This window comes from Carettochelys insculpta, chromosome 8 (genome assembly GCF_033958435.1).
Source record: "Carettochelys insculpta isolate YL-2023 chromosome 8, ASM3395843v1, whole genome shotgun sequence".
Taxonomy (NCBI): Eukaryota; Metazoa; Chordata; order Testudines; family Carettochelyidae; genus Carettochelys; species Carettochelys insculpta.
In genome coordinates, this window is record NC_134144.1 from 38,014,932 (window position 1) to 38,029,751 (window position 14,820).

At 42.7% G+C, this 14,820-nt stretch overlaps 1 protein-coding gene across 1 annotated transcript in view; it reads right to left on the reverse strand.

Annotated features, from left to right (window-relative positions):
- The window catches only part of CERS6 (ceramide synthase 6), a 228,884-nt gene that overhangs the window by 13,864 nt on the left and 200,200 nt on the right, over positions 1 to 14,820 (reverse strand). The gene's annotated exons all lie outside the window — the stretch shown is intronic.

A 14,820-nucleotide genomic window follows, 5' to 3' on the forward strand; every position in this document is an offset into this window, starting at 1 on the left:
TTGCTCTGAAGGGACTACAATTTGGTCCTTGCTGAGTGGAAGGACCAGCTGCTTTTCCGTTCCTGTTTCCCAGATTCTTCCACTCCTTTTCTGTACATGGAAATGGATCTCATGCCATTAGTCAAAGCATGGTAAATAAGAATAGAGCAGCAAAGATCTGTCCAGCATGTGCTGCCAGGAGTTGGATGGTACAGTCACTCACAGAGCATCAGGGAAATGGTGAAGGCCTGAGAGGAAGGACAGAGATGAAGTACACAAAGGCATTGCTACAGGATGCTGGGTTTGCTTGTCAGACCTGTTCACAGTCTCTACTCCTCTGGTCAATGAGCTCCAAGGACACGACCAATATAAGGCACACAATGCTGGAGTGGGTCTGACACATTGTACCTCCTGGACAGCTATTTGTGGGTCAACTCCAGTGGTAACATCTGCAAAGGTGGCCTCAACATAATACAACAGTGTCCTCTGAGGTGGTGTCTGTTCTTTGTGTTCCTTTTTATCTGACTTCGAAGTTTGTGCATACCCCTGAAACACAGAGCAGTTACTGCCTATTTCCATTGATGTCTGCAACTTCCATAGGGCTGCCAACTTCCTGGAGGTTTCATCACCTGACATTACCCTCAATTAAAGATCAAATTTCAATTCCTGGGGACTCCAGGAATATCCTGGAGCACTGGAAGCCCTAAAATTTCGCTGTCCCAAATGATGTTAGTGATGCTACCAGAAAAAACAAAACAAAACAACTATTTAATCTGTCTAGCTGAGAGGGAGATCTGTGCAGACAGTACAATAAAAATCTACTGTACAATTATTTAGGGCCCTGGTCACTTCAATCCAGACTCTGACAGGTTCCGTCCAGTTAGGTCACATGTATCTGTAGTGGAGCTGTATTACCAGCCATTTAATGGTTCTAGTTCTCCTGGTTCTTTCTCCATCCCTGCTGCCTGCATCCAACACTTCCCTGAGTGGGAATGCAGAGTTCTACCAGTGGCAAAATATTAGACAATGAGATCCCACAAAAGCGAAGGTAAAGCCGACTTTGTGAATGAACCAGAGATGTGAAGGCCAGGGATGCTAGATAGCCATAATGCCCAGAAATTGCATACTGCCCAGAGCACAGCGATCTGCTCAGCCTCCTTTTGAGCACACTGGTAAGTACAAAGTGAATATATTGCTGCTTTATCAAGAGCATTAGAAACATACACCATCAAATTCTGCTCTCATTTCCAAAGATGTAAATCCATAAGTCCCCTACTCAAGTCAAAGGAACTTCTCCAGATTTACATCCTTAAATTTCAGAGTGGCATTTGACCCACAACTTCTTTTAATTTTGAGTCACTTGGCAGATGGAGTGGGAAATCCAAATGAGCAATGGGCTGACATGCAATTGTGTTTGAAAGCAAGCAGTCATTTGGGAGCAACAAACGAATGTGGCTCAATGTACTTCAGGGTTATCATACAACAAAGGGGGTGGGGGGTGGTGGTGGTTTGACTCCGTAAAGTAGATTGTGCTGTGTAAGAACAAATCAGACAGATTAAGGAAGTTACACTGACTCCTAGGTGGAGTGCCCCAAGGGCTAAAGTAAGCCACAACGTCTTGCCATGGGAATTATGTGTAAATACAAGATGAGAACCAAGAGGATCAAAAGCTATTTTTTTTGTTTGTTAACCTACTGAAGATGATAAAAGTACCAATAAATAAACCGCACATTTATTTTTGATAAATTAGCCACTAATTAATTGCAGCCCTGGCTTCTGGCCAGATGCCAATTTCATCTGAGTATCGCAGAATTGGGCACTCTTTTAATACTAATCAGCAGTAAAACATCTTTTCAGAGATCCTAGAACCCCCCACTGAGACAATGTTATTTTAAGCCCCACGTAGGGCTTTCAGTTACTCAACTAACAGAATGAAGCCGACAGGAAATTATTCCTGTTTGATGTAGTGTAAAAGGCACTATTCTGACCAAGCTGTCTATTGTGCTGAATTTAGTTGCGCTTATCTGTTCACTCAATTTCTCCTCATCAATAGCTCCTGCCTGCTAACAGATTTTCCAGTCGCTGGCATGAACATTAATATCTCCACTCTTGCTGACAGAAAAATTGAAAACACAAGGTCATATGCACCTTCACAATCAAAGTGTACATCTCAGGAGAGTCTTTGAATAGAGATTTGAATAAAGGAGGACTTCAGATTCCCTGGCAGAATGCATTTATTGCTCTGCATAATGTTTTATCAAGACTATGTTCTGCCAAATGCATGTGTATGCGTCTGGTATCAGAGTACAAAGATACTGGAAACAACATTGTTTACATTTCCAAGTTGGAAAATCTTTAAAAACATATTAAAAGCTTGCACAGACATCAGAGAATTCACGTCAAGAGGCATTTGTCTCAGGGTGCATATTGTTCCCTGCTTAAACGAAAGATGTGACATATGATATATGGGGCCAGGTTGTTCCTAGCCTTGCAAGGGTGTGTGGTGTGGCAGGGCCAGGGTGGAGGGCCCCTCAGAGGGAGCCCAAACAAACAGAAGGGCCTGTAGGACAATCAAAGGCAGCTGGGTGGGAGATGGCTCAGCCTAATTGAGGCCAACTGGCCCCAGTGATAGGACTAATAAGAGGCCTTTAAGAAGCCTGCATAGTGGGAAGGGTGGGGAGAGAGGGTAAGAGGTGAGTGGAGAGATGCAGGGGGCAAGGAGACCAGAAGCAGTGAGAGAAAGCAGGTTAGAATGGAGCAGAACAGGAACACCAGGAACTGCAGATGGAGAGTGAGGAGCTGCAGCAGATTGAGAGAGGGACTCGTTACAGCTGCAGCCTGGAGAAGGTACCAGGGGAATTGTCTGGGGAAGTGGCCCAGGGAGAAGAGCTGATGTGCCAAGGGCTAAGGGAGTCAGCCCTTCCCACTAGCAGAGGCATAGGGTCCCTGAGCTGAAACCTGACACGAGTGGGCAGGGGCCAGGTTCTCCCCTGACCACCCCTTGCCTCAGTGAGGGCAACTGGGCCCTTGAGTGGGCCCAATGGACTGAGTAGAGGCCAGAGGCCCAGGAACAGGACTGACTTTGTCACAGTGGGGGCGGGGGAAGCCTTTGCCATATCTGCTATCTCTTCCTTGCCTCCTTATGGCACTAAGGACAACTACAGTTCCTGACTGCAAGAAAACTTGAGGAATGTCCCCTCCTCTGCCTCAGGGGAGTTGGGAGGAGAAAGGGTTAAAGACTCATCTATAAAGCAGGTTGGACACCCCAGCAAGATGACTGTGCCACCTGATAATCTTCTCTGGTGTCACTCTGTAGTACCTCAAACCAAAGCAATAATTCAACAGTTTTCTAGCTCATGGTATTTTGCTCCTAGCATTTTTAACACTAGAATAACTGAATCCCCTCTCAACCTACACAAGATCATATTAAACAGGAGTGGTTCAATGTATAAATTAAGGGAAAAACTATCAAAAACATGACCCAAAGGTTACATTCTTGTTGGAGAGTAATTTTATCTACCTGCTAAAGGACTTACACAAGAATCACCCTCCCCACCCCCGCCCGCAAAAAAAATAACCCAACAAAAAATCCTCTAAACCAACCTCTGCCACCACCTTTGCACCCCCCTGAGCTGAACGCAAACTTTGCCTCCAGATCAAAGTATGTAGGCAAATTAGTCCTAACAGCATCTTGTTCAGCTTGAGCACTCAAAAGATTATCTCAAGTTTTATGGATAGAATGGGTCAAATTCAGGTCTGGGGCAACACTACTGCATTTGGTGCTGAATCTGATCCTGAAAAGTGTTTTGGCTCTGATCACCTATTCTTAGCCATCTAGTAGAGGAACTGTTGGAAGAGATGTTCCAACAAAATTTCTGTCAGCAGATCGGGTCTACACATAAAAGCAGATAGATCTTTTGATCTCTCTGTCAATAAAAGGGCCCACAGAATATCCACATGGCTTTTTTGTCTACGTTTTTTGTCAACAAAATGCATTTTGTGTGTAGATGTCCCAGTTTTGTCTACAAAACGCTCTAGTGTAGATGGAGTCTTTATCAGTTCGTGCTGGTAAGTTTAGTGTCCTTTGGCAATACTCCAGAACTATGACTTTTATAACCCACATAGGCACTTTTCTGTTACTCTAGATTAGGAGATTAGGTTCTTGTAGTTGACACACATCAAATAAATGATGAAACATATATTTTAATGATTCTTCAGAGTTAAAGTTTGGGATTTGCTATCACTAGGATTATACTGATACCCATTTTAACCCCTGCTTAGGTTACCAGACTCTTGCAAAATGGGCACATATGGCCATAGTATTGCCAATGTTGATCCCTATAAGGATCTACTTGGACCCTAATTGAACTCTAAGGCTGCTCACAGTCAAATACCAGCACTGTCCATATTTCATATTTCTTTTAAGCACTGTGAATGTACCATGGTAAATTGTACTGGACAAGCAATAGGCCTATGTCCTAAAGATTTATAATTTAAAAGTATGGGGATAAGAACGGGAAAGACAAAACACTTTCAAGAGCTAGTATTCAACACATGGTCATTAGCTAATAAGCAAAGCTTAAATGAATACAAATGTTAGCTGAGAAATTCACAGCCACCAATACTCTGTGCAAGTCTACAGTGCTACTCCAAAAAAGTTTTGGGAGTAAGGGGACTTCAAAGTTCGGCGTGTACTTCAAAGCATCTGCAGCTACCCTGCCTGTCAATGCTTCGAAGATAGCAGCTTCAAAGTTCCCACAGTGGACATTATGCTAATGTGGTGTTGCATATGCATTGCAGCCCTCATTAGCCTCCTACAACCTGCCTGCTTAGCTTATCTCTTCGAAGGAGGGGACTAGTATAGATCCACTCCAAGGCTATGTCTACACTAGCCAAAAACTTTGAAATGGCCACGCAAATGGCCATTTCGAAGTTTACTAATGAAGCGCTGAAATACATACTCAGCGCCTCATTAGCATGCGGGCGGCCGTGGCACTTAGAAATTGATGCGGCTCGTCCAGACGGGGCTCCTTTTCGAAAGGACCCTGCCTACTTCAAAGTCCCCTTATTCCCATCTGCTCATAGGAATAAGGGGACTTTGAAGTAGGCGGGGTCTTTTCGAAAAGGAGCCCCGTCTGGACGAGCCATGTAGTGACGAGCCGCGTCAATTTTGAAGTGCCGCAGCCGCCCATGTGCTAATGAGGCGCTGAATATGTATTTCAGCGCTTCATTAGTAAACTTCAAAATGGCCATTTGCATGGCCATTTCGAAGTTTTTGGCTAGTGTAGACACGGCCCAAGAGACATAGTAAATAACCCACCTTGTAGATACAGTCAACAACCAAAAAACTTGTAAATTCCTTGGACCTTGGTCTCTTGGTGGAAAAGCAGACTCTCACAGAGCTCCCCTCAACTCAAGATTAGGAGTTTAGAGTGGAATCCATTGCAGTGGATATGGGAGCAGTCCTGATAGACTCTGTTCGTCAGTATTCTGTTTATTCTCCAGCCTTGATACCTCACTGATCACAGTGATTTAAAAACAGCACCACAAATACATCTGACAGCAGTAAGAAGGTGAATGCTCCTTACTTTCTCTAGAGATATTTACACCCATTACAATAATTCTCAGCCCAGACTGTTGCAGTAATTTTCTCTGTCCTGTTTGCATTTCGGAAAAGAGACTATTCAAAGCTAACAACAATCTCAAAGGCCCAAGAACACTGATTGAACAATCTGTCTCTGCCAACAGAATGTGTTATTGGAGCCACAGGGAACAATATGTATGAACCAAAATTGAGGATAATGAGGACTGACTTTGATAAGCCCGATAACACTTACTTTAAAACAAAATCTTGCTTGTAATGAAATCATGAAAACCCAAACCCAGAAACACCGAGCAAAGGCCACTGGTTGTTATTTACCTTAAAACCTTTCACTGGTGAATGACACTTTAAAATTTGCATTTGTTAGTTCCCCTCTAGGAACAGCTGGTTCAGTTTTAACCTAAAACTGCAAAGTTCAAGTTTTGCTTCAGACAATATTGAAGCTTTGTGCTCTCAAGAACGCACACAAATCAAAGGGATAAAATAGCTAGCCTCCCTTAAGAATAGCATCAGATAACACTTCAGCAAAAGCTGATAAGATAACAGTTTTACATCTTTTCTGCTAGAGAATAGGAACAAGAGCTGAGAGAAGATTCAAGGTGAGTTACTTATTTAATTCAGTGAGCCTCTTTTTGATCTTTATTTATTCATGAATAATTTACTACTTCCTCGAATTGACTCATTATTCAAAATTATTTGCCAAGTTTCCTTAGAATATTTCTTGGCCAATAGCTAGTTCATTAACTGTTTGTTGTGACTATGAAATATCTAAAATTCAAGCCTCATTCCTTAGTTTTGCTTATTAGTCATAAATCTGAGGTTTAGTGCTGTTATTTGTGTTCTTTGAAAGAAAGTGTAACTTTATAAATCACATTCCTGGTGAGAAAATTGTTATTTGGTCATGGAAAATCTACTGTCCGAAAATAGGGAATAGTTTGCAGAGTTATTGCAGTTGTGTTGAAACCAGGATATTAGATGAGGCGGGTGAGGTAATATCTTCTGTTGGCACAAGCTTGAAATCTTGTCTTTCTCACCAACAGAAGTTGGTCCATACCCATCTTGTCTGCCTAATATCCTGGGACCAACAACGGCTCCTAATTCTAATACTGCTTGAATTTTAGATACTTTGTAATCACAACAAACAGTTTGTAAACTAGCAACTGTCAAGAATTATTTAAAGAAAACTTTTGGTAAATAGTTCTGAATAGGTTTTTGGACAGCTCTGCTTGTGATAACTGACTGGCCCACACTATGGACACAAACCAGGTCTCAATAAGGCAGGGTGACCATATCTCCCTGTCCCAAATATGGGGAAGGGGCAGCTCCTCCCGGCTCCTCCAAGTCCCGGGGAACTGGGAAGGAGGCAGCAGCTGCCGGCCCTCCCTGAGCCCTAGGGAAGTGGCAGCCCCCAGTGGAAGCAGTGCTCTCTGGAAACCCTGGGGAAGCAGCAGCCCTCAGGGCTCCCTGGGAGCCTGGGGAAGCATCAGCCGGCAGCCATCCCCTGGAGCCCTGGGGAAATGGCAGGGACACAGCAGCCACCTGTGCTCTCCCAACTTCCACGAGGCTCAGGAAATTGACCTACCTGCTCTCTGCTTGTGCAGCTGCTGGCAGAAAAGTTCAGGGGGAGGGCCCACATAAGGGACAATTAGTCCCTTTTAAAAAAGAAGTAGGGATGCCTTTTTAGTGTCTCATATACAGGACTGTCCCACTGAATATGGGGTGGATAGTTACCCTACCATGAAATCAGTGAAAATACTTCAGTTGACTTGTCATGAATTGGACCCAATGACAAAGAGATTAAGGTCCATGAAATAAACTAATTAATTCAGAGACCAGACCAGGTCTGGTTCACCAGGATAGTTACTTCACTATCAGCTTTGTAGGAGGGTTCATAGTTTTGTAGATTCCCTGGCCAGAAGGGAACCATTGTGACTATTTAGTTGAACCACCTTAGAACACAGACCATAGACTTTCACCAAAATAATTCCTAGAGCATTCTTAGGTTGATCAAACAGTAATTATTCCAGATGACTACGTCTCTTTTAATTAGCTACTGCTTGTACAATGTTTTGAAGATGGAAAACATTTTGTAAGGGAAACCCAGGACTCTCATTTCACCATGAGATGGCCCTCGGGACTGAGGGTATGTCTACACTGCAATAAACAGCTGGCCCAGGTCCACTGGCTCAGGTCTGCAGGGCTATTACTGGAGCCTGAACTCTGAGACTCCCCACCCTCAAAGGGGGAGCTCTTGATTTACTTGGAAAGAGGGCTAAATATAATCCGCTAATATTCCACTAGTGGAAGTTTTGTGTAATAGTTTGCTTTCACTATATAGCAGCAGTATTCAGGCTACTACACTGAAGTACTGTTACAGAATTCACTGCACATAGCGTAATAAACACCAATAGAAAAAAGTCACCTTTCTAATGGAAGCATGTTAGCACAATATTTGTAGTGTTTTGTATGTATAGACAATGCTGTAAACATCATATATTTTCATATGTTGTATATTTGAAAGGACAACACACACACACACACGTATCTCCCTGGAATCCTTAATGTAGCAATCAGTACAGGTTAACTTTTAAGTCACAAAAGAGTAAATGGCTTAGCAATTTTAAGCACTTCTTTATAAATACCTCAGTGTAGTAATGAGCACACTATCACTTCAGTTATGCTTAGACATACATAGAATCATGGGACTAGAAGGAAACTTGAGAGACCTTCTACTCCAGTCCCTTACACTCAAGGAGGCAGGATCGTATACTATTCAGATTACCGCTGGCAGGTGTTTGTCTAACCTGCTCTTAACAATCACAGAGATTGTACAACTTTCCCAGGCAATTTATTCCAGTGCTTAACTACCCTGACAGTTGGGAAGCTTTTTTTGTAATCTGTAACTTCTGAAAATTAAGCCCATTGCTTCTTGTCCTGAACTCAGAGACTGGAGAAAACAATTGTTTCTAACAATCTTTTATGTACTTGAAAACTATTGTCATGTTCCCCCGCATTCTTCTTTTCTCCAGACTAAGCAAACCCATTTTTTTCAATCTTCCCTTGTAGGTCATGTTTTCTCAAGCATTATTCATTTCTGCTGCACTTCTCTGGACTTTCCAATTTGTCCACATTTTCCCTGAAATCTGATACCCTGAACTGGATACAAAACTCCAGTAGGGTGACAATCCATCCTGTAGTGGGTGGGACGGTCCTGAGTTTGGGATGCCAAAAAGGCGTCATGACTTATGTTTCAAAAGGGACTAATGTCCCGTCCCGTATGTGGGCCGTCCACCACCCCAGTTCCCTGAGCCTCAGGGAAGCAGGGGGGGCGTGGACAGCGGGACTTATACATTCCAGAACATTATTTGCCTTTTTTTTTCCAGAGTGACATATTGTTGACTCATTTAGCTTGTGATCTCTATGATCCCAAGATCTCTTTCTGCAGTACTTGCGGCCCAGGCAGGCATTTCCCATTTTTGTACGCGTGCAACTGCTTGTTCCTTCCTAAACTGAGCATTTTGTGTTTGCCTTTACATAATTTCATCCTAGATATTTTGCATCGTTTCTCCAGTTTGTCCAGGTCATTTTGAATTTTAATTCTTACCTTCAAAGAACTTGCAGCCCCTCCTGGCTTGGTATCATCCACATACTTCATAAATGTACTGCCTATGCTATTATTTAAATCATTGGTGAAGATAATGAACAGAATTGGACCCAGAACTGATCCCTGCATAATTCCACTTTAGATGCCCTTCCAGTTTAACTGTGAATCACTCACTTTGCAACCAGTTTTGCATGCACTTTATAGTAGGTTGTACTTCTATAGTTTTTTTATGAGGTCATGGCTACGTCTACACTAGCCCAAAACTTTGAAATGGCCATGCAAATGGCCATTTCGAAGTTTACTAAATGAAGCGCTGAAATACATATTCAGCACCTCATTAGCATGCAGGCGGCCGTGGCACTTCGAAATTGATGCGGCTCGCCGCCATGTGGCTCATCCAGACAGGGTTCCTTTTCGAAATGATCCCGGCTACTTCAAAGTCCCCTTATTCCCATCTGCTCATTGGAATAAGGGGACTCCGAAGTAGCCAGGGTCCTTTTGAAAAGGAGCCCTGTCTGGACAAGCTGCACGGCAGCGAGCCGCGTCAATTTTGAAGTGCTGCGGCCGCCCGCATGCTAATGAGGTGCTGAATATGTATTTCAGCGCTTCATTATTAAACTTCGAAATGGTCATTTGCATGGCAATTTCGAAGTTTTGGGCTAGTGTAGACAGGGCCCATGAGAGACAATATAAAAAGCCTTATTAAAGTCAAATCACATCATATCTACCCCTTCCTCACAGCCAAAAGGCTTGTTACTCTGTCAAAGAAAGCTATTAGGTTGATCTGATATGATTTCTGCTTGACAAATCCACGTTATGTACCATTTAACATACCCAAAGTGTTAATTAGTTTTAGGAGACCTACACTCAGCTATGAAGGTCAGAGATCTGCACAGCTTGCAATTTAGATTGGCCATGCAGATGAGGAGGTAGAATGAGAAGGTAGAAACACACGACAGATTAGAGCGCTGAGAAGCCAGGAACAGAGTGCAACTGAGCGGTGAAATCAGACAAGTCTCGGTGGTTACACAACAGTTGTATGAATGTTTTTTTGTAGGGAGGGAAGGATAAAAAAGTAAAGTTTTTCAGTCACCCGGTTCAGCTGTTTTCAGCCTGTGGCCCCTGGACCACTGGTGATCTGCAGAGAAGTAGCTGGGCACATGGTGCTGGCTCTCCTCCTATCAGGAGGCCTGTAGAAGCAGCTGTAATCAAGAAGAAGGAGGCAGCTTTGATGCAACTAGAAGTAACTATATTCTACATAAGAGGAAACCGAAGCTGTCCACGGGGACCAGTGAAACCGAAGCTGCCTACAGGAGTAGACCGCTTGGGGGCATGGGCCATGTAGCATATCCACCGGGGGAGAGGACAAAGACTGATGCCTGGGCAGCATGTGCAATAGAGAAGGAGACCAAACACAGGAACGCTGTAAAAGGCTGCGTGCACAAAGGAGAGGGAGAACAAAATAGATGGGCTGGGAAAATAAAATTAAGAATAAAACTTGACAGTGGGATTAATTTTTCAAATGAAACAAAATACTTATCAAATTAAATACACACATTTGTTTTGTAACACAGTTTGGCCATGTAAACAATTGCTAGTTACCTCTAGGATTTTTTTTTATTATTATAAATGGATTCTGAGACATTGTGTCTATTAAAATGTTGTCCATAATGTGGAAAAGATTGGATACCATTGGCTTAACAGTAAAAGATTAACAATAGCATACACTCCTGTTATGAATTATGAATCCACACAACACTCCTGTAGGTCTCAAAATCTCATTTCACTGATGGGGAAACTCACACCACAGGGAAATTAATCTCCAACAGAATGCCTCTATTCCACTCATGCGGCGAATAGCTTTGGCACCAGTTAGTTGATTTTGGTTTAGGAGGATGTGCCAAATTTCATCTGAATCATTTAACCTTGGTCAGCTGCACTTCTCCTGGGAAAGCTAACATTACAATGTAATTTGAAAGTAGAAAAAAAAGTGCTTTCTCCTACTTAACCTCATATAAGAATATTCATAAGACCCTTTACTGATTAAATTTTGTATTTTCAGAATATTATTTTGCACAGTGTCATTGGAACTGAAAGAAAAGAGCACTTTAAATTACTGTTGGGTTCAGAGTGAGAGCCCCTGTTTGTTCAATAAATATAACAAGGACTCAGTGAAGCTGAGCACCGTAATATTATGCTGAGAGCATTATGCAGCTATCCAGAATTTAAAGAGGCACTATTACAGTTGGGAGACTGAATGTGTGTATATTTGACTTCATATATTTGGCTGCAAAGTGGATCTAAACTTTTTAGCAGTTACCTAAAGCATTGCTTAAAGAGGGGGAAAAAACTCTGTATTTTGTACCAAATGCTGAATCACTTTCCATGGGTATGCAAACAATGTCATACATCAGAACTGGTAGCTCAACTGGAACCCATCCTAATCTGGGTATAGTTGAGAAAGACAGTTTTCAGATTTAAATATATTTATTCATGCTGTTGTCACAGGGTGGGCACACTCTCCCCCGTCAGAGGGAGGGCATTGGGTCTCTGTCACCCCTCAAAGAGTGCTCCTCCCCATATACTTACCAGCTCTGGTCTTCCCCAGTGACCACAGGCAATAAAACCCACTCCTTCCACTCAATGCAGTGGGGGCCTAGAGGCCAGAATCAATACTCACGCTTTCTGCCTTCAGGGCAGTGAGACCTAGCAGTCAGAGTTGATAGTCACACTCCCTCATACTCAGTAGAATGATTTTGGTAGCCAGCATTGATGCCAATAGTATGGTGCTCCCTTTGGGGTCAATGGGGATAATAGGGAGACCCAGGCTCTCCTTTTCCACTGGGTCTTAGCCCTGGTTTCTCAGTGGTCCACCACAAGCTCACTGGGGAATCCATCTGCAACACACTAAACTCTTGGGGCGGGGGGATAACTCCCCACCCTGGGCTACTTCCAAGCCACTTCAGTCACCCTCTTCCTCACTAGCTTCCTTCAGACAAGGGGCTTCTCCAACCATTTCTCATTGGCTGGCCTCGGCGGTTTGAGCCAGCCACAGCTCTTCCTCTGAAGCTCCTATGGCTCCTCTTTCCTCAGCAGCAGTCAGCTGTCACGGAACTGCTCCACAGGCCTTTATAGGTGGCCTCCAGCTGCAGCATGCCCAGCAGGGCTGTGGGCTGAGGCCTTCTCAGCCAGGTAGCCAGAGTTAAACTTTGCAGGCCCAGTGCAGGTTTGGTATACCCTCAGGCACTGCTAAATTAGAATGAACCCAAACAATAGTGATTGATTAGACAGAATCTATATTACATTGTTTTATTATCTCCTTCCATCTCACTGGCTAGTTAGCAGAGAGAATATGAATTAATTACTAGTTCCAGTTCTGCCTACCATCAGTGACACTGTGCCTTCCCAGACTAGATGAACGCTGGTATATTCTTAAAACAGCTTTTAAATAAAATGACAATAATGACGATAGTTCTCAAAGCTAAAACGTTACTATTCTGATGTCTGCATTTTAGAGCATAAAGCTTTATATGAGTTCTAAGTAAGAACACTAAAACAATAGCAATATTGTGCTGACATCTATTTCTACCATGGGCTTAACACTAGGAACACATACATACCACAGCTGGGAAACTGTTAGTGTTAAAGCAGTATTACGGTATTACTGTTAAAGCAGCACGTTCTGCTGTCTCTTTTCTCCTCACATCTGACTATTCCTCTACTGTAATCTGCTGCTCCCCTTCAACCTTCTAAATAGCACACGGGAGTTGTGTGGGGCTGTGCAGTGAAAGGAAGCTTCTATGTAGTTACCTTTTTCCATGATTCTGTTTGCTCCTGATTTTCACCCGTTAGTCCTTTTTGCTACAGATATGGATACTATATGACTTGGATCAAAAGTGAGATGACAGTATTCTCGTTTTAGGCATCAAAGGATATTGGTAAGCATTGAAAAACACTGCAAAAATAGTAAGAATGTAAATCTGTGCTTAGTCCGCTTTTGATAATGTAGCTCTATATTGGTAATCTCTGATTGTAGGATTCAGTGTGGAACAGCAGGGCTGATGCAGTCAGTCTGAGGGAATTGGGTAAGAAAACACACAAAAACTTCTGTTTGTGTTATGCCTGGACCTCACCAGCTGTCAGATCTTTAATTTAACAATTGACCTATGGAAAGTTGCTTTACAACTAATGAGAGAATACCATCAATAATTTCAGTTTTGTCCTTAGAGTTTGCTGCATTGTGTGTCATTTGGTTGGAGTGTTTCAGAGAAATTTGCCAAAACGGTGTGAGGCTTCATTTCCTTATCCTCATCCCAGATTGTAAGCATTTCAGGCTAACTCCTGCACTCCCAAACACTTGAGTGAGATGGCCTGGGGGTAAAGTAGAAACAGGACTGGACCCTTCTCATTTTCATGTGCCTTGAGAAGAACATATTCTGAGTAGCCACTTTATGAGAGAGAGAACTAATGAACTTCCCTGAATTTGGTGAATTCTTGGGAAAGAGCTTTGTGTGAGATCAAGACAGAGCTCACCCAAAGCAAGAACATAGCAGTGATCTGATAAATGTTAGGGGTTGAAAAATATTACAGATAGACATCCATGACTTGCATTTTCCCCTTGTCCTTGAGAAATATGGCAGACAGACATCTAAAGCTAGCATTCTCCCTTTGTTTTTTCAAATAGCTCAGAGCAAGGTTTAACATTTTATTAAAGAGCTAAAGTGATGGCTAAACAAACTAGGCAGCCATCTACTCAAGGAGTGTAAATCTGTTGTATTATTTATAGCATTACAGGCAAATCACATGGAGCAAACGCATTCAGTTGGTATTTGGAGCAATGCAGATTGTAAGAACGGCCATACTGAATCAGAGCAAAGGTCCATCTACCCTGATAGCCTGTCTCCTGACAGTGGACAATGACAGGTGCCCCAGAGGGAATGAACAGAACAGGTAATCAACAAGTGATCCATCTTGTTGCCCTTTCCCAGTTTCTGGCAAAAAAGGGGCTACAGACATCATCCCTGGACATCCTGGCTAACAGCCATTGATGGACTCATCCTCCACGAACTTATCTACAGAGACCTATCAAACTGAACCGTCCCATGGACAAACCACATAGCTAGTCATCTGTGGTGTAACACTTTTGGCCATATTTGGCCCTCACTGTGTCCCTGATGTAAAAATAGATATTGGAGGATAAAACAACATATGCACATTTGATAGCACACAGGTGGGGGAAATCTGTATACTCCATCTATTGAAATTTAATGTGTGACTAAGAAACCTTGGTAAGAGAAGAGGAAGAAGGTATATTTAAAAAAAAAAAAATCTGTCCCAGCCTCAAAAGACCACTGAAGGTTTCAACCAGTGTTTGGATTTCTGTTTTTTTTTTTCAAAGTCTCTGGGGTTATTGAATTTCTGGCAATTCTCTAGACTCACTGAGCACTAGTTGAGTCTTTTGCATTTAATATGACTGCCAAAAGGTAACTTGATTTTATCCTGCCTTCATATTAACAATCCCCCAAAAGGTTTCATTTTACTGGCTTGTGAAAGGATGTGGGGTGTGGGCAGGGTTGGTATTTGTGTATGTTGACCATATTTGTGATTAAGTAATGAGCTTTTTGTGGCTGTTTCT